Genomic DNA, 19,219 nt, shown 5'->3' with positions numbered 1-19,219 from the left:
GTGATACTTACACGAAGGAACTTCAAGCTCTCAACCATTTCTATCTCACCACCACTGATACAAATAAAGGCATTTCCTTCACCCTGGTTCCTGAAGTCAAAGGCAGTTCCTTTCTTCTGCTGACATTGAGGAAAAGCTTGTTGTCTTGACACTACGCTACTGGACTCCCCATCTCCTTCCTGTACTGTTGAGATCTGCCAATTTATGGGAGTCAGAGCAGAATTTGGTCACACAGTTTTAAGTGCATGTTGTGCACACAACCTCATCCTCTTACTCCTGTTACAGTGCCCACTGCCAATATTTTAAGCCTATAACTCCTGTTCAGTCCCTTCTGTCAAGCATTCCTCAATGCAGCCAGTTAATTTTCCTCATTGTTTCTGTTTAGCTCTTCCATTCCTATTTGCAGGTATTCTCCAAACTTTAGGGAACAGCTTGTTTTAATTTGTTATCTTTTGCACCCCAATTCAGAACCCATTTCCAAGAGTCAAGGATTTCAACGCACAGAATTACAGAAATTATGGAAGTATTATTTCAACGAGAGATTAAAAAGAAATGTTTATGAATTTTAAGGAAGAAGAACATGACAAGCTAATTGTATTGCACTTCTACATTTTTATTTGCACCAATCAATCCACAGTATGATGATTATCGCATTCTAACAATATGCCATTCCTGTTGCACATCTGGTAACAATTCACCAAACAGGGTAATTGGGGTAGGGCTGAATATTCACCAGAGTCCTTCAGTAACTAGAGGGAGTGAGTGGGAGAAATATCATCTTTAGGAATTTTATTGAGCTGGCTCCTCTGGCTTCCTCCACGAGCTTTAAAAAAGTGCATAATTTTCTCAACCACATAATCATTCAGATGACCAAAAGTGAAACCATGAACAACTTTGGAGTCATATTGTATATAGCAAAATCCCCCAAAAATGTTTTGTTTCTCAGAAGTTCTTCATTCAGTATGAAGTAACTATTGCACTTGAGTGCATTCTCTCAAGAATTAGATTTTTCTGTCATTACATTCGGCTCAACAGCAGAATTTGACTCCCTTCGAGACAATACATTTGAAATTTGAAAAGATAAAGATCATAACAAGTTTTGCAGTGACTGCAGCTGCAGACTTCATGTGTAGTTTTCCCTACTTCCCCATTGCTGTCACTAAGCATGAGAAACTTAACCCTTTTCATAATGATAAAATACTTCTAGATCTTATTAATATCCATAACTCTGCCAAATGACTCATCCTCAGACTTGAGTTCATTTATTCCAACCTACATGTCTTCTTTCAATGATTTTGAGCATCTCTTTCTCCTTAAGAATACATGGTACAAAGGATAACTTCTCCAGTAAGTGATTTCCCATAGTTGAAGTGGCCTTTCTTTGCCTGTAAGTAGTTCAATAAAACAAATTAAAAAAAGTTTATACTTAAAATAACCCTATAAAATATATTCCCCACATGGAAATTCCCATGCTTTTATGCAGTTTATGCTGGTCATATTCATATGTACATGCACGAGAAGGAAGGATTCATTTGAGTTGTTGATCTTAATGTATGAATGAATAAGTTTCTGCCTGGAATTTTTCATGTTGATAACTTACCCAACATCATGGGTATTTACAGTGCAATTTGAATATTTTGAGGTGGAAGAGGAAGAGAAAAATTGTTTTTACACAGAAAGCTTCCCTTCCTTCAAAAGAACTTCTATGACTGATTTTCAGAACAGTGCTGACCTTACTTTCAGTAGAGATAGTTTTGACACAGAACATCTTTGCTGTATTCTATATTTTTTCAAAGTCTTCCCCTCCCCAAAGTTAATGAAACTCAACAGTTTCAGCAACTGATTACCCATCTACAAAATGTTAACAGTAAGATGGTTACTCTGGAAAACAGAATGCTCCTCGTACATGAAAGAGCAAAGATGCATGATGTTTTCACACAACTTCAGAACAGTATTTCAATAAAAGTCCCTTCTTCCCTTGAAGTTATCAAAGATAATAAATTTTGAGATCTGTTGAATTTTACTACTCCTCTGGATCACTCTCCTGCTTTGATTTTCCGTGATGTCATCTCCCTCAGTACTCTGATCATCCTTGCAGTATTTTTATTTCCTACCTCGAGTTTTGTCTTTTTGGTGCAAATGATCAGTCCATAGCAGAGGCACCCCTTTCCCATTGCAGTTAACTCTCAGCCTGCCATGATGATGAGCTCTTCTTTCAGCTTTGTTCTCATTTCTTTGGCTTAAAATTTTCATCCCAGTGGGCCATTTTTCCCATTGCCAGAAGTACTGATTCATTTGGGCCCTTTCTTCTGGACTTCTACCCTCTTTAAGTTGAATCATCACTAACGACCAAAGTAATAGGAACCATCTCAATTTTTCATCTTTTTTCCCCCCCTCTCAAACCTATCCTTTCTCTGAATTTGTAACATTCCACTCACTAAAAACCCAAACTGTGTCATAAAGTCTGCTAATAAGTGTGGGACTGCTGAGAGTTGGCAAACTTATTGTACCTTACAGAGGCAGAACATCAACGTCCTCCTCACATTGGACTATACCATCAAACATCAAGCCATTGTCTCTCTGACAAATACTGACTTCATTTCCTGGATCTTGAAGTCTCGATGCACCACTCAAAACCTCCTTCAAAACCTCATCAAGATCCACAAACAGCACTGTCCTTGTAGATTGTTTTAGTTTCTTCTTCACTCACTAAACTTACTTTTTCCTGGCTTGATTCCATTCCCTCCCCTTCCCAACCTACACAAATAACACTTCTAATGACTCCCATGATGTTGACAGTTTCCTGTTTCTTGGTTCACAGCATCTTATTTTCTCATCATGATTTTCACCTCCACTTTCCACAAGGACGAACGGTTCTTCCTCTGTGAACTGAGGCCCAATTAGTCATCCTCCAATACTGAACTCTCACACTGGCAAACCATTCCTTTTGCTTGACTTCACTCTCCCAGTCGTATGTGTAATTAAGGGAATACATATGAATCCCAAATATTTGCCCATCTCTTTGTGGGATACATGGAGCAATGCTTATTTCAGTTTTACACAGATCCCCCAATCTCATTTCTTTAACCTTGACTTAATGTTGCTTCCTGTTTTAACTTGAACATTTTATTAACCTTGCTGCCAATTTCTCTGCTCTCACTTTCCCATGGTCCATCAGTGATGTTTCTATCCTCTTCTTGGACTCTGCATTTCCATTCCAGAAAACAGATAAATATCCATCACATTAACAGATTCCTGATATCACCACCTTCTCCTCTTGCTCCCTTGTGAAGGCTCCATTTTATGTTTATGTATCTGTTCTGTTGATCAAACTTTCCATAGTAGTGCCGCAGAGATATTTCTCTCTTTTTCTTTAATTTTGGTTTGCCCTTGACTGTGGGACTCTAAACGCATTTCCCTCATTTCTTACAATTTTGCTCTTACCACTCTCCTCCCAGCCACAGCAAGGATAGTTTGGCTTGCCCTAGAGTCAGACAGCTTTACAGTACAGAAACAGGCCCTTTGGCCCATCTAGTCTGTGTTGAATTGTTATTCTGCCTTGTCCAATCGTCTCACACCTGGACCAAAGCCCTCCATACCCCTCCCATCCATGTACTTACTCAAAATCCTCTTAAAAATTCCAAATAACCCGCATCCATCACTTCCGCTGACAGCTTGATCGACACTCAAACCACCCTGAATGGAATGATCCCCCTTTGGTTTCCCTTAAGTATTTCATCTTTCAGCCTGCACCTACGATCACTAGTTCTCATCTCACTCAACCTCAGTGGAAAAAACCTGCCTGCATTTATCCCATCTATACCCTTTATAATTCTGCATACCTCTATCAGATCTCTCCTCATTCTCCTCCAGTTCAGGGAATAAAGTGTTAACTTCCATGCCCATTCAATACTTTAACTTAACAATTAATACATTTCTTTTTATCTGACTGAAGTGGACAACTTCACATTATTTTATGTTATCCTGTCCAATGCTCAATGTGTCTTGGTCATCATGAAACCCCTTTTGCAACTCTTTTCCCTTTCACAATTTGTATTTCACACCCAGTCAGTGTCTTCAGCAAAATTCAAAATTTCCTTATTGAAATCAGACATACATGACGGATACTGTGACTCCAGCACTGATATGCGGGGTACCCCACCGATTACTGTTTGCCATCGCGAAAAAGGCCCCTCAGTTTGACTTCAAATTTCCAGCAACTTCTGATACTTTTTCACTCTCTGCCCTCCTTCCCCACATTCATCTTCCATTTCTGACTGCTTCAGAAAAAACAGCCATGATAGTCAATTCCCTTTCAAATTTCACCAAACGCAATTATGTCACCTGGACAGAGTAATCACACATACTATACACACATGCATACTATATATTCCCTTTATTCTCTGCACCTTTCCCCCACTGCAAGTGAAAATAATTTCTCAGCTTACCACTTTTGATGAAGATTGATCTGAAATGTCCCTGTCACCACTTTGGCTACCTGACCTATCCTAAACATTTTTTGATTTTCTCATTTGACAAAATTTGATCAGAAGTCAAGATGAATATCTGAAGTTAATTGAATTTAAGCCAAGTGTACCATGTATAGAATTAATGTACAAATCAGCATACTTATTGTAGTATGAGATATTATTTGAGTTGGCATGGGAAAGGTAATCATCAAGATCTCCCATTGGAATTCCACTAGATTGAAAATTGTGTTGATATCAGTTCAAAATCCTGTTTCATGATAATTGTGTGTGCACTTGGCAGGCTGCTACATTATTTTAGAATATAATTAATAAAGACACGCTTTGTATTTATTTCTTAATACTGAAACAGAATCTTGCATGAAGTATTTTAAGAGAAAGAAAGAAATTAAAAGGTCAACTAATTATACAGCAGAAAAAAATTCCAGCTCCTTACTCCCCTGAAAATGCATGCAATAAATCTCCGCCATTGACACAGGAATTAAGACATGGTCTTAATAATTTACATTTGAGTGGATTTTTAGCATTTCCCTTAAAAATATTGGTTCACTTATGAGATACCAACAAGAGGCAAAGATAGGGTAAACAGAGTGGGATGCATTGATTTTCCCAGGGTGGAATGTCAAATACTAGATGATATAGTTTTAAGGTAAAAGAGGGGCAGTTAAATGTGGAGACTGGCAGTTGTTTGGAATATCTCATGTTGAAGAGCCACTCAGACAGGCACATGAACAGACAGTTGAATGGAGAGATATGGGTCACAGAGGCAGATGGGATAAATTTGACATCATGGCCATCACAGATGTTGTGGCCCAAAGGACCTGTTCTTGTGCTGCACTCTTCTATGATCTATGTAACTCTAGTAGACATACTCAAAGAGTTCCTTTCTACATGGCTGTTAATTGCTTTTTCAATAATCTCCACATAAACCTTTGCAGGTAAGTCCAACTTTCTAGATTTCATTAGTTCACGTGACAGGAGCAAAGATCAAGACTGAGGCTTGTCGGATACCACTTTCAAAGAACCAATGCAGGCCACAATGGTCTGAATGCCCTCTTCCAATATCAATCAAGACAAATGAATCTATTCATTTATTTTGAGATATAGCATGCAACAGGCTTTCTGGCACAACGAACTGCATCGCCCAACAACCCACCTATTTAGCACTTGCCTAATCAGAGGACAAGTGACAAGTACAGTGACCAATTAACCTATTAAGCGGTATGCTTCTGGACTGTGGGAGGAAACTGGAGCAGCCAGAGGAAAACCACGCACTCATAGGGAGAACATACAAACTCCTTACAGAGAGCACCAGAATTGAACTCTGTAACGCCCTGAGCTGTATTAGCATCACACTAATCACTACGCTACCGTGGCACCATAATGAATGATAGATAAATAATCTGAAAATTAAATGATGCTATTAAACCAAGATCAACAGCTAACAGTAAAGAAATAATTTAATACAAGTAGTTATTTAAAAAAGCCAACAGAAAGACAGAGTCCTGAATCTCAAATATCAACCTTTTTTTAAATACTTAATTGAAAATAAAATCTTCAAGATTCAATTAACAGGCACATGAACAATATGAATTAATATAAATCAGAGCGGACAAATCTTGCACATAAATTATTTAGCAAATCCACTTAAATTGTGAAAAAATATTTCAGAAGGAATCTAATAAATTTGAAATTGGAAACAAGCTATACGGAGGACAAATTATTTGAAGACAGATGACTGACTGCTTTAATAAAATGGAAATAAAATTTGGAAAACTTGGTGATAAAAGAAACTTCAAAAATAGTAGCAGGTCATTTGGCCCTTTGTGCTTGTTCTGACATTAAACATGATCATGGCTCATCACCTATAATACATAATATAATATATAACACATCTTGCTGAAACAATGTCAAGAAAAAAGTGATCTTTAATTTAAAGGTGAGATCATAAAACAGGTACAAATAAATCCGCTGTTTTGTTTAAAAAAAAATCACTGCTTGTAAGCACATCAGCATTTATTTTAAAAAATTATTTTGAGACTTATACCCAAATAAAACCAAATTTATGAGGACCACAAAATCTCTCTCAAGTTTAATGTTTGAACAAAATCTGGAACCTTTTGTTTTTCCTGACCTAAAATTTCCTCAAAGGGGCTTGTTACCCATGGACACCATTCACCTATCTGCTATTTCCTTAAATAGGTGTCCTGGTTAAGGCAGCTCTGATTTGGGTCGTCAGTCTCTGAGCAGTGCAAAATGAAAATACTAATATTTAAACATACTATTGTAAATAAAAACACAGATAACAGATTAAAAAACACAAGTGAACTCAGTAAAACAAACTACATGCCTTCCTCCTCTAGCAGCCATTCCACTATCACAGAAAGAGCTCAGAAAATGGTCCTTCAGTCCATCACATCCCCACAAACAATCCAGCCCCTATGTACAGTAATCCTGTCTCTCTTCTTACATCCTGATACCACCCTCTACTCCTTCACCTCTAATTCACTTCCCATTCACCCACACTATGGGGAGTTTCACTAACCAATTAACCAGCCAGCACACCTTTGGGAAATGGAGTTTCTGAATGGGTAAAATGTCTTATCTAATGCAGGCTCTGCATGTAGATTTCCCAATGTATCTGACAGGAAAATATGAAAATTTGTGCTCCACCACAATATCCTATGGAGAGTATAACAGCTGCATGGAAGTTGAAGCAGTCACTTTTAAAAGCAGCTAGCAGCTTTTTTTTGGGATGGTCCGGGCCAAAATTACCCATGGTGCTAATCTGCAAACTATAATATTTCATATTCTTGGCAAGATTATGAATCAAAATACAGAAACAGTATTCCAGAATTATAAAAGCATCACTATCATGTCAAACTTGGAGATTCAAATATTTATTTTAACTACATTTCTGAGGAGAGGTGAGTAATGTTTTCACAATAAAGCTAATAGGAGCAGGAGGAGGACGTGGACATTGACCCCTCAAGTCTGTACTAACATTCAATATCATCAAAGCTGATTTGATAACATCTCAATTTCTCAATCACCATGTTACAGAGAATTATGGAATCTTCTTTAAGGAAAAACAAAGAGGATAGAAAAATAAAACAATGTTACGATATTATTGCTTGAATGTTGCTTGAATTTCCAGCATCTGCAGAATTCCTGTTGTTTACGATATTATTGTTGGGGTCCTTTCTTACTATAGCTCTTAATTTATATGTTCCAGAGACAACATAGTCCAAAGTCTTAATGGGCAAATTATTGGAGAAGATTTTAAGAAACAGGATTTATGAGCATTTGAAGAAGCATAGTCTGATTAGGGATAATCAGCGTGACTTTGAGAGTGGCAGGTCATGCCTCCAGAGCTGACTGAATCCTTTGAGGATGTGACAAAGCACATTGATGAAACTAGAGCACTGGATTTAGCAGGATGCTGCCTGGATTAGACAGCATGTCTTATGGGGATAGATTGATCGAGCTAGGGCTTTTCTCTTTGGAGCAAAGGAAGAAGAGAGGAGACTTGATAGAGGTATATAAGATGATAAGAGGGTGGACAGCCAGATACCTTTTCCCAGGATGGAAATGGCTTATACAAGGGGGCATGATTTTAAGGTGACTGTATAGGTGGGGGGGGGGGTGGAGAAATGCTAGTGTAGGCTTCCCCCCCACTAAACACAAAGTAATGAGTGTACATTGAATGCCCTGCCAGGGGTGGTGGTAGAAATGAAGTGCAACATAGAAAGGAAGGGTTAAGCTGATCTTAGAGTAGGTTAAAAGGTCAGCACAACATCGTGAGCTAAAGGGCCTGGACTATGCTGAAATGTTCTATGCAGATGTTATCTTTTGTTTTCTATGACAGAGACTGTTTCTTTCCATGTATTACTTTTCTGAAAAGGATGGTTAAATTTTAATAGCAAACAAGGCATTTTACGTTAAACAGGAAGAACAGAATAATATGACAATTAAACACTGTCTCACTGCTTTCACTGGGGATGGAACCAGTGTGTGAGACTAAATGAGATAAAAGGAAGGAGGAAATAAAAAAATAATAGACTTTTCGGTATTGTGATGAAGTGGAACTGCGTAGGTGTAGTTGGAGGTTTTAAGATTAGGTTTGTGACAGAGTAAAGGAATGGGAGACCAAAGGATGTTAGTGGGCAATCAAAGGGGAAAGTGGTTGGACACATTTAGGGCATCATGGAAGAAAGAGCTAGTCTAGTGAAGTACATTTCACTTAACTGCTGACTGAGAAGAGAAACAAGAAAGCACCTTTAGTCTCTTTTTCCAGCAGTCTTTTCAACTTCAAAGATTTAAGTATTCAGAAGTAAATTAATTTCTGCCATACTATGCATTACAATCATCGCCCATCTGAGGGAGAAAAGAAAAAATGGGTACAAAAAAAAAGCAAGGAAACAGCTCTGATGACAGAAGAGAGGAGTCAGCAACACAAGACAATTAAGTGAACGATCGTATGCAGCAAAAGATGAGATAAACTAAGTTATATAATAAACCTGGCAAATGGATTCATTACATATTCCTAACTAACTGAAATAATAGTCAGTGCTGAAAACTTTTAGAAGGTCAACTAACATCTGCAGAGAGACAAAAAAAAAGAATATTTCAGGGCAACTGATTTCTCCATCGGAACATGTTTTTATGTCAGGATCCCAGAAACTGCAAAGTTTTTTTGATTTTCCTTAAAAACACGTGTGCAATTGTTACTCCTGGAGCAGGCAATCTAGTTTACCACCCACCAATCATTCCCAACCCCAGTTCTCTGGGTAAAAATTTATAATCAAATTACACTTCATTGATCCAAGAAGTTTCATTAAAGTATTCTCCAAAATATTTGAAATTAAACCAAAGGAAAATACATCAGGGCCAAGATTAGGGGCATTGTAGAGCTAAGTGAGTGCAGCAAAAGATATTTGGAAATAAATTAAAAATAAAAATGGATATATGAGAGATGAATTCACTAAAGGTCAGTGAGTGCAGCAGGTACCCTAATGTGGACAAACAACAGTGTGTTATTTATCATTTGACATTAACTAGGAAACAAAAACCTGGCCTGGAGTTTCCTCGTAATTTGTTTGCTCTCTTCACCAAACATGACTGGAAACCTAGCAGAAATGACTTATGGCAAAGTTACAACATCCAACAGGGATTAGTTACAAGGACCTTTTTAGCCTTAATAATAGCTTTGACATCCAAACTGCTGTATACAACAATTAAACATAAAAAAGACTGAATTTTTTATTTTCACCAAAAATAAAATTGAAAGTAATTAACTGCTTGAATGGAAATTACTTTGCTACCTGTTAGGTTAAAAATAAGGTTGTAGGAAAAAATGTCTAAACCGCTCATCAGTTGACCAAATTTCTAATTATGCTGTGGAATACACAATAAGTTAGAGATTACATAGGCTTGGAAGACAGCACTATCTCTAAATAATTGACCATGTGAACACAACTTGACCTTCACAGTCTTGGCAAAGGCAGCTAGTACAGGTTGAGTACCCCTTATTTGAAAACCTTAGATTTTTATGACAACATAAATGGAAAATTCCACAAGGTGCTGGGAACATTTACAGGTGATGTGCAGGTCTCTGCACCACAGACAGCTTTGAGAAGTGACCTCACAAATGTAATGAGCAGAAATTAATGAAAAATAGAAAAACACTGCATAAAGCAAATAATAAAGATCTTGATTCGGAATCGAAAAAATAAATATATCAGCAGAGCGAACATATGCCACTTAACAGTATGCTGATCGTGAATAAGCAAAGATTTACCACGATGAACTGAAAATTGAAGGTAATTCTGGCTGGTTCCAGAAATTTAAGGGACGGCATTAAAATTTTTAAGATTTTAATTTTTTTTAAGAATAAAGTGTCTGCTGATCACAAAGCAGCAAAGAAATTCATTGATAAGTTTGCAATGATTGCTGCTGAAGAAAATCTAACATCAGAACAAGTCTATGATGCTGTTTTTATACCATACATAAAACCTAAAAAATAGTAAAATACAAATATAATGTACTGTAACCTGTTGATCAAAACATGGCATTGTAGGTGGAGGCTGAAAGCCTACCGTTGTGTTGTTGTTGTTGTTCAACAGCTAATTCAGGCAATCTCCTGATGCTGCTGTGGTGCTGGTGTTATATTTATGGTATGTAATATTTACTGTTAAGTACAGATTATATACCATACTGACCTGCTGAACTGCATAAGGCACTCAGCAAGGAATCACTTGAGGCTTTCCACAGCACCCTGACTAGCATTTGGGAAGAAGAGGAGATGCCTCCTGACCTCAGAGACGCAACGATAATCGCCCTCTACAAAAATAAAGGTTCAAGGACCGACTGCGGGAACTACAGGGGCATCTCACTACTTCCCATTGCCGGAAAAATCCTAGCCCGCATCATCCTCAACAGACTGATTCTAACAGTGTCAGAAAAGAATCTTCCTGAGTCGCAATGCGGCTTTCATCTCGAACGTAGCACTGTTAACATGATCTTCGCAGTGAGACAGATACAGGAGAAGTGCCTGGAACAGAACATGACATTATACTCTGTCTTCATTGATCTGACGAAGGCATTTGACACGGTCAACAGAAATGCGCTGTGGATCCTCAGAAAGCTTGGCTGCCCGCAGAAATTCACTACGCTCATCTGCCTGCTCCACAATAGCATGACAGGAGAAGTGTTCTCAGATGGTTCCCCATCTGAGACATTCAACATCTCAAATGGTGTGAAGCAAAGGTGCGTTCTAGCACCAGTGCTCTTCAACCTCTTCTTCACCCAAATGCTGAAGCATGCTGTTAAGGACCTAAACCTGGGTATTTACATAAGATATCGCCTAGACAGATCAATTTTTGACCTGAGACACCTTGCTGCAAAGACCAAAAAGTTGAGGAGGCTCATCACTGAAGTCCTGTTTGCTGATGACTGTGCCCTTATGGCCCACCAGGAGAACCACCTGCAGACGATTGTCGACAAGTTCTCCGCAGCCTCAAAGCTGTTCGGCCTGACAAACAGCCTCGGTAAGATAGAAGTTCTCCTACAACCTGCACCAAACAGTCACCCTCCTCAGCCATGCATCACCATCGACGGTACTATCCTGATGAATGTGGAGAGCTTCAAGTATCTAGGAAGCACCATCTCCAGTGACGGATCCCTTGACAAAGAGATCATAGCAAGGATCCAGAAAGCCAGCCAGGCACTTGGGAAACTCCGTGCCAAAGTTCTGGAGCCCAAGGACATTCAGCTTTCAACCAAGCTCAAGGTGTACAAGGCTGTGGTCCTCACCTCTCTCCTGTACGGCTGTGAAACCTGGACCCTGTACCGCAGACACATCAAACAGCTGGAGCAGTTTCACATGCGCTCTCTGCGGTCGATCATGAGGATTCAATGGCAGGACTGAATCACCAACCAGGAAGTCCTTGACAGAGCCAACAGCACAAGCATTGAGGCAAGGATCCTCCAGGCCCAGCTACACTGGACTGACCATGTAATCCGCATGGGTGAAACAAGAATCCCCAGGCAGCTGCTCTACGGTGAGCTTGAGCATGGCAGTCGCAACCAGGGCCACCCCAAAAAAAATTCAAAGACAATCTGAAATCGTACATCAAATGGGCAGACTTCCAGCCTTGACAACTTGAGGTGTCCACAGCCGACAGGGCTGCATGACGCGCCGATGAGAAAAGCTGCATCTGACTTTGAGGATGACCAAAATCAGCGCCTTGCAGCAGCATGAGACCGACACCACAAAACTGTGTATGCACCTGTTCTAACAACCGTCATTCCATGTCCAACCTGCCACTGCATGTGCGCTTCAGCCTTCTAAGCCACATGCATATCCACAGATGACTGCATAATGTTTAGTCTTCCTCAGACCCCGAGAGACAAGCACTGAACATTTTTAGGATGAACAAGTGTAAGACAAAGACTGCTTACCAGCCGCAAACAAATTCAGAGTCGGGAATGATATTGATCCCAAGTTATCACATTATATATTCCAAATCCAAAACACTTCCAGCCCCAAGCATTTTGGATAAGGGGCACTCAACCTGTATCCGCTCAAGAGCTCATGATCCAAATGTGCCCAGTTTTGTTTCACTGCTTCCAGTCAGGCTTTAGAAGTGCTGGATGTCAAACTTCAATTCATTCATCCTTCAAAAAAGTAATTTTCACAACAGCCAGATTGCTACAAGAGTTAATACAAATCCTTTCCAGAGTCCAATAAATAAAAACTCTAAAAATAGCTTTTCAACTGAGCTTTAAGCTTTTATCACATAGTATATGAGTACAGCTTTAAATGAAATACATTTTACATTTTATAATTGAGTCAACCATTTCTTTGCTAAATGCAAAATTCTTTTTTGGAAATGCATTTTTCAATGTGCTTCATTTAAATAGAGTATATTTCTCAGAGCTATGGGTAGGAATGAATACATATTGACAATTGAAAAGCCAAACTGTATCAGTATTGAGTAAAAGAGAATTACGATTTCAACCTTGTCTCTAAACCAAAAAAAGCTAGTGACACAATTTTTACAATGCTAACAAAAAAGAGTTTGGAAAGGGCAAAGGGAGGAAATGTAAACAGGAAAATCATTATCCCCTTTCTATTGGTTTTCAATGACATAAACAGCTTGGCAGATAAACTCTGAAATGCCAACAGCAGCTGGTAATTTTTTCAATCCTACTACCCTCTAGTCCCTTACGGAAGCTTCCCAGGATTTACTATCAGACACATGCAAAGAAAAATATACACGGAGTGCTGTCACAGGAATGCAGCACCCATCATTACGGACCCACACCACCTAGGTCATGTGCTCTTCTCGCTTCTGCCATCAGGAAGCTGGTACAAGAGCCTCAGGATTCACATCACCAGGGAAGAAACAGTTATTTACCCCTCATCCACCAGGCCCTTGAACCAGAGGGGATAACTTTACTTGCCCCATCACTGATCTGTTCCCACATCCTATGGACTTACTTTCAAGGACTCTTCATCTCATGTTCTTGACATTTATTGTTTATTTATTTCTGTTTGTACTTGCACAGTTTATTGTCTTTTTGAACAATTGGTTGTCTGCCCCCTTGATGCAGTCTTTCATTGATTCTATTATGGTTGTTAGATTTATACATGGCTCTTCTGCAGAGACAGTTAAGTAAAACAAGTCGCCGGGAGTTCACATCATGGCTAACATCACCTGGTCCCTCAACATCACCGCCCTGAATAAGGCGGCACAGAAGTGCCTTCACTTCCTAAGGAGATTGAAGTGAGGCTCCCCCCCATCTTAACTGAATTTTACTGGAGCATCACTGAGAGAACCCAAACAAGCTGCATCTCCATCTGGTATGGAAACAACTGAGCATCAGACCAGATTAGCAATCACCTTCAAAAATTAAGAATTTTACAAATGAAGATGGTTGTACATTTGTCTATACACCATAACATTGTAACCTTGCACAAAATTATCCTTTTTCCCTCCTCCCACCCCCTCATGACTATCTTTGTTCTCAACTTAAGTGTCAAATTCTAAAAAACTTTGCCTTGTGTGTTAGCACACAATAAGCAGTGTATGCAACTGAAATTTATCTCCTTTGACAACAATGCAGTTTCATGTCAAGTTTTATGTGTAACTGTCAGCTGATCAAATACCACACACTGTGCAGCACTGTTTCAAATAGATTCTTGTCCTAAACATTTATTGAGTGATTACCCATTTCTTTTGCTGTCCCTCTCAATAAGATCGGGCCCATTGGCACTCCAACATGGATCAAATGTTTGACAGTTCTTGCCTCACCAGAAATCTTGAACACAATTCGGCAAACGGACCTTAAAACAGAAAACAATGGAAATACTGTTTTAAAAAAAGTTAAGTCTTGAATCAACCCCATAAACAGAGAGAAATGAAATAAAGCAATGGAAATGCAACAGCTTGAAGTTCACGTCTAAATCCTTTCAAACAGAATTCACTCTTAAAAATCTATTCATTCAACTTATCAAAATTCATGCATGTATATTATTATTACAAGGTAGGTAGGAAAACGCATTTCATATGTTAGTTTCTGTTCCCCAATAAATTGCAAATGCAGACCACTGAAGGTTTGTCTATTTTTTTGAAAGATAATGAACATATTGTAATTGCAGTCTTAATAAAATTAAGGAACTTTAAAACATTTTTTTAAACTTGTATTTTCAATGGTTTCTCAAATTAGAATGAGAAAACACCAAAAAGGAAGCAGCACTCAAAATACAAGTTGTGAGAGATGGTGATTTTTCCACTCAATTCAGAACCTAGTATCCAAAAGTACAGCAGTATTAAAACTCAGAATCCATTAATTTCAGATATACAACAACACCTTTCATGAGATTTATTTTCTATTACAATGAATTATGAAATAGATAAAAGATCTTTATATAATTTCCAAATCTTCATCAAAGGACATGGACCTATCTTACTTAAGTTACTGGAATAATAATCAAGGCACAAATTCAAATATCATTGCACATTTGAAGTCAAGGTAATTAATTTGGCAAATATTGTTTAAAATGACAACCTGGTTCATTTCTTTCCTTGAAAGAAAGAAATGTGCCATTTTAAACAGATTTGTCTATACATGAAATTCTCAGCTGCCCTCTTGACATGGAGTGAATTAAATACCATTAAATGAAGTGAACGAAACAGAAAAGAACACGAATAAAAATGGACAGTATAGTTTAAGATACAACAAAAAAAAATTCTACCTTGCAATGTTCTTCTCAAACGACCTAAGCAAAAGCACAATGCAAGTTTTACAGCTAAAATTCAAATCCAAGAACACATGCTACTCAGTTGGCAGGTCAGATCCACCCAAGGTGATAATACAGTATTGTCCTCCAAATTCCTGCAGTTCACCAGGACTCACAGGATTAGTTTAAATAAAGGTCAGCAAAAGTACTGCAGTCATTCTCCCCCCATTCTCAGCTGATAAAACAGTGCTCCTGCACTTTTAAAAAGAATTGTGGGGAGTTACAATAAACTCTAGTGGATCCTAGTCCTGATGAAGGGTTCCAGTCCGAAACATCGACTGATCGTTTCCACAGATGCTGCCCGACCTGTTGAGCTCCTCCAGCGTGTTGTGAGTGTTGCTTTGACCCCAGCATCTGCAAATTATTTTGTGTTTACGAAACTCCAGTGGATATTTCAGTGTTCATCACCAAATGTCTTGGTAGTACCACCACCAAGCTATGCAAATAAATCTGTCCATGATAGCAGGATTTTAACGAATTAGTAGAGGACATGATCATACATTCCATTTTGTTTACATCTTACTGAATGGCATACTACCTTTACAAATTCTGAGTTCCCACCATGGTGATTTTGAAACTATCAAATTATTCAAAAATATCCATTAGGTTTTTCACAGGAAATCTGTTCCCTTTCATTACTCTTTTACATATGATTGCTGCCTGAAGTAAACTAAATGGGATAAGCACAGAAAAGATCAAGTACTCAAAAATAAACACCCTCAAGGCAGTGTGAATGATCAACAGCACTGTATTTCACCACAATCACTTTTACTATAATTAAGATTGGGGAAAGAGCTGCTTCAAATCAGAGTACAGGACTCACCAAGAATTGCTCAATCTGCACTTAAATGTGAGCTGTCAATTTTGTAAAACCATGCAGGACAATGTGTTTTCTAAATAGCATAGATGCAGCTAAATGTGCAACTGATCTGATCAAAGATCTGTAATCCACATTCATCCATGAATTGTAGTGGTTTTAAGTAGCTAACAGGAGGATTAAAGAACATCTCCAGACCTAAAAATGCTTGTCCAGTTTGCATCCACCTTCGACCAGCCATGCCCAGTGAAACCTCTCACCTTCCTCTTGACCCCTGCCATCTCTTAAGCCAGTCTTCAACTAACTTGATTCACTCCATGTGAAATTAAGAGAACTGGTTACTCTTCATGCAATAGACTGAGACCAAGTACACTTCGTACCAACAAATACAGGCGGCAGAGATAGCTGTGCCCCACAAAAAGCGGGACATGTTCATTCTGGCTATTGCCCCATGAGAGAAATTCCAATGGTTAAAGTGACAGAGGATGTCATCAATAATGCTATCCAATAGAAATTACTGTTAACTTCATCATACCAATGCTCACATTGGGTTTTGCCAAGATCCCATGGCTCCAGAGTTTTCGTTCAAACATGAGCTAAGCAATCAAATTCCAAAAGGTGTTGTGTGCAACTGGCTAAACTTCCCTATTGCATTTCGTGGATATGACATCAGGAAGCATGGTAAAATTGAAATCAATTTTTGGTATAGATGTTCAACAATTTCTACTACCATATGTGCAGCAACCTCACAATTCTCCTACCCTGCTTCCTTTCAGAACTCCATTCCATTTCTGCAGTATGTCATTTATGTTATTTACATATTACCTACGATACAAATGGAGGCCATTATTCATCTATACCAGCAATCCCACTCCCCAGAAAGTTTCACTGAAATTTATTTCCCCTATATTCCTATCAATTCTCCCCCACACTAAAGGCAATTTACAGTGTCAATATGTACAATTTTTGGGACACAAAAGGAAACCATAGTATTCTGTACAAAACTACATGGTTACAGGGAAATGGGAAATCTTCCTATAGACAGCAATGGGTGCCAGTATTGAACCTGAGTTGTTGGAATTGAGAGGCAACAGCTGTGCCACTGTGCCACCCAATGACAATTTTGGCCGTGCTGCAGAAAACCAAACTTCTGCTTTCATATCCTCCCTCAGCAAGCACAAATAGAATACTTGTATAATTATCTCCACCTAGGCAGCCTCCACATTTATCACCATTTCCTGCATCTCTAAGTATATCACTTTCAAATGTTTAACCTTATTCTCTGCTTTCAGTATTCTTAATATTACTACTGTCCTGTCATGCCATCCTTAAGTCATCACCAATGTCCTTTCCCTTCCACAACAGCTTCCCCATATCACAGATGAAACAATACCTGATCTCCTTATCAGCATCTAGGGACCAATTTTTCAAGGGAATTCTATATTTATTCCACATTCTCTACAATAGGGAAAGGAAACACAGATTGCCAGTAGTTAATGGGGCCATCTCCATTTAGTGCACACACAACCTGGACCTTCTATTTGTTTATCAGTCTTCCTCAATTGTTCCATATGCATTTGTGGAACAATCTCAAAATTATTCTGCTTTTAACATTTATATCTCCACTGGCCCCCATCATATTTCTACATCCCATTCACTACTAACACCTTTTGCAATTTAATATTTTCTGCCTTTAATAGACTTTCACACTAATTTGTCTTATATTCATCTAGTCCCCTCATTCCAATGAAAGGTAGACAAAAAAACGATACATTAACTTTCTCAAGTTTTTAAACATTCCTAAAATTTGCAGGGTTTTAAACATACTTTATTTCTAACATTTGCAAATGTATATCACTCTTCACAATACAGGAAACAAAAATCAATTTGCCTTCATATTTTTGCAGTTATTGTCAAGAGGAGATCAATTTTTCATTTACATACATTCCATGAGTGAAAGTCCAGGGTTCTGGTCCCTCGTTGTACAGCAGCTACAAAACCTTTTCCGATGAAGCCACTGTGCTTCTCCGCGTCCCTCAATCTTGTAAGGTATTAGCCTGCAGCATTTGGCTGTGGACAGATCCTTAAACTACAAGAAAAGCAAGTTTTATATAGACCACATTTCACTGAGTTGATAGCATCTCAGCTGCAAGTAATACTTACTTCTTGCGTGGCTGGGAGCACCCTTAAGCACACACTGTCCCGTATTCTCTTGACATTTCAGCATGAAACTCCACAAGTACAAAATACACCTTTTCCAGATCTTATTAAGAGCACGTTCCAAATGGAGCCCTCACCCTCACTACAGCCGCCTCCGAGACGGTTGCGGTGATGAAATCTAGTTGTGCGTGATCGATCTGACAGAAAGGCCTTCTCATCAATCACTCTCTCCATAAAAACTGTCTGGCAGCGTGAACTTTAGCACTTTTTGTTCTCCTTCTGTTAGTGTCTGACACTTGGAATTAGTGCATTCCACTCTGCAAACCAAAAGCTTGGAAGAAAATGTAATAAAAATGCCCTCAATGTCTGCAAGAGACATCGAACTCACTTGCCCAAGGTTGTTTAATTGCGGGGTTTCCTTATGTTGAAGATTTATTTGGACGTGGGCCAGGGTAAAGGTGTTAACTCCGTTTATGCTTCGCCCAACAAGTTAGATTAAGAAAAACTTTCGTATAACTTTTCTTTACATACATGCATTTCAAACTCGTGGGTCAAAGTCAGTGACCACAGGCGTCGGAGAATTTTAACCCAGAAACCAGGTACTGCATTTATTACACACAATTAAAGGCTAAGAAAAGGCTCACCTCCGTTCTTTAATATCTCATATCTCCACCGAGTTAACTTAGGGAGAACAAGATTTGCTTGTAAAGGGACTGCAAAAGAGATCAATAATAATATTCTGGCATCGACCCCCTTCTGAATCATACTAAAGTCCACGACATGTTATAGCCCTGGCTGGTTCAGGAACGTCGCCCTTCTGTCTTGGAGGAAGATGGTCTCATTTTTTAAAAACAATATTTAAAATCGCAGGATGAGGCAGTAGACCAGATGAGTCTTCAAGTTGGTACGAATGCAGGCGTCACCTCCCGCTCCAGACCAGCTCACGTG

The 19,219-nt window shown here is 38.7% G+C and overlaps 1 long non-coding RNA gene across 1 annotated transcript; it reads right to left on the bottom strand.

The window, feature by feature from the left end:
- Positions 1–605: 605 nt before the first annotated feature.
- On the bottom strand, positions 606–19,171 carry LOC134348532 (uncharacterized). The gene is made up of 4 exons (XR_010018442.1): positions 18,916–19,171; positions 18,056–18,200; positions 14,222–14,337; positions 606–1,385 (listed from the first exon to the last, which is right to left on the bottom strand). It is a non-coding gene; the product is annotated as an uncharacterized LOC134348532 (long non-coding RNA).
- Between the last annotated feature and the right edge of the window lie 48 nt (positions 19,172–19,219).

The sequence above is a fragment of the Mobula hypostoma genome, chromosome 6, assembly GCF_963921235.1.
Source record: "Mobula hypostoma chromosome 6, sMobHyp1.1, whole genome shotgun sequence".
In the NCBI taxonomy this organism is placed as follows: domain Eukaryota; kingdom Metazoa; phylum Chordata; class Chondrichthyes; order Myliobatiformes; family Myliobatidae; genus Mobula; species Mobula hypostoma.
Note: the sequence above shows the minus strand (reverse complement) of the source record. Positions and strands in the feature narration are given on the sequence as shown.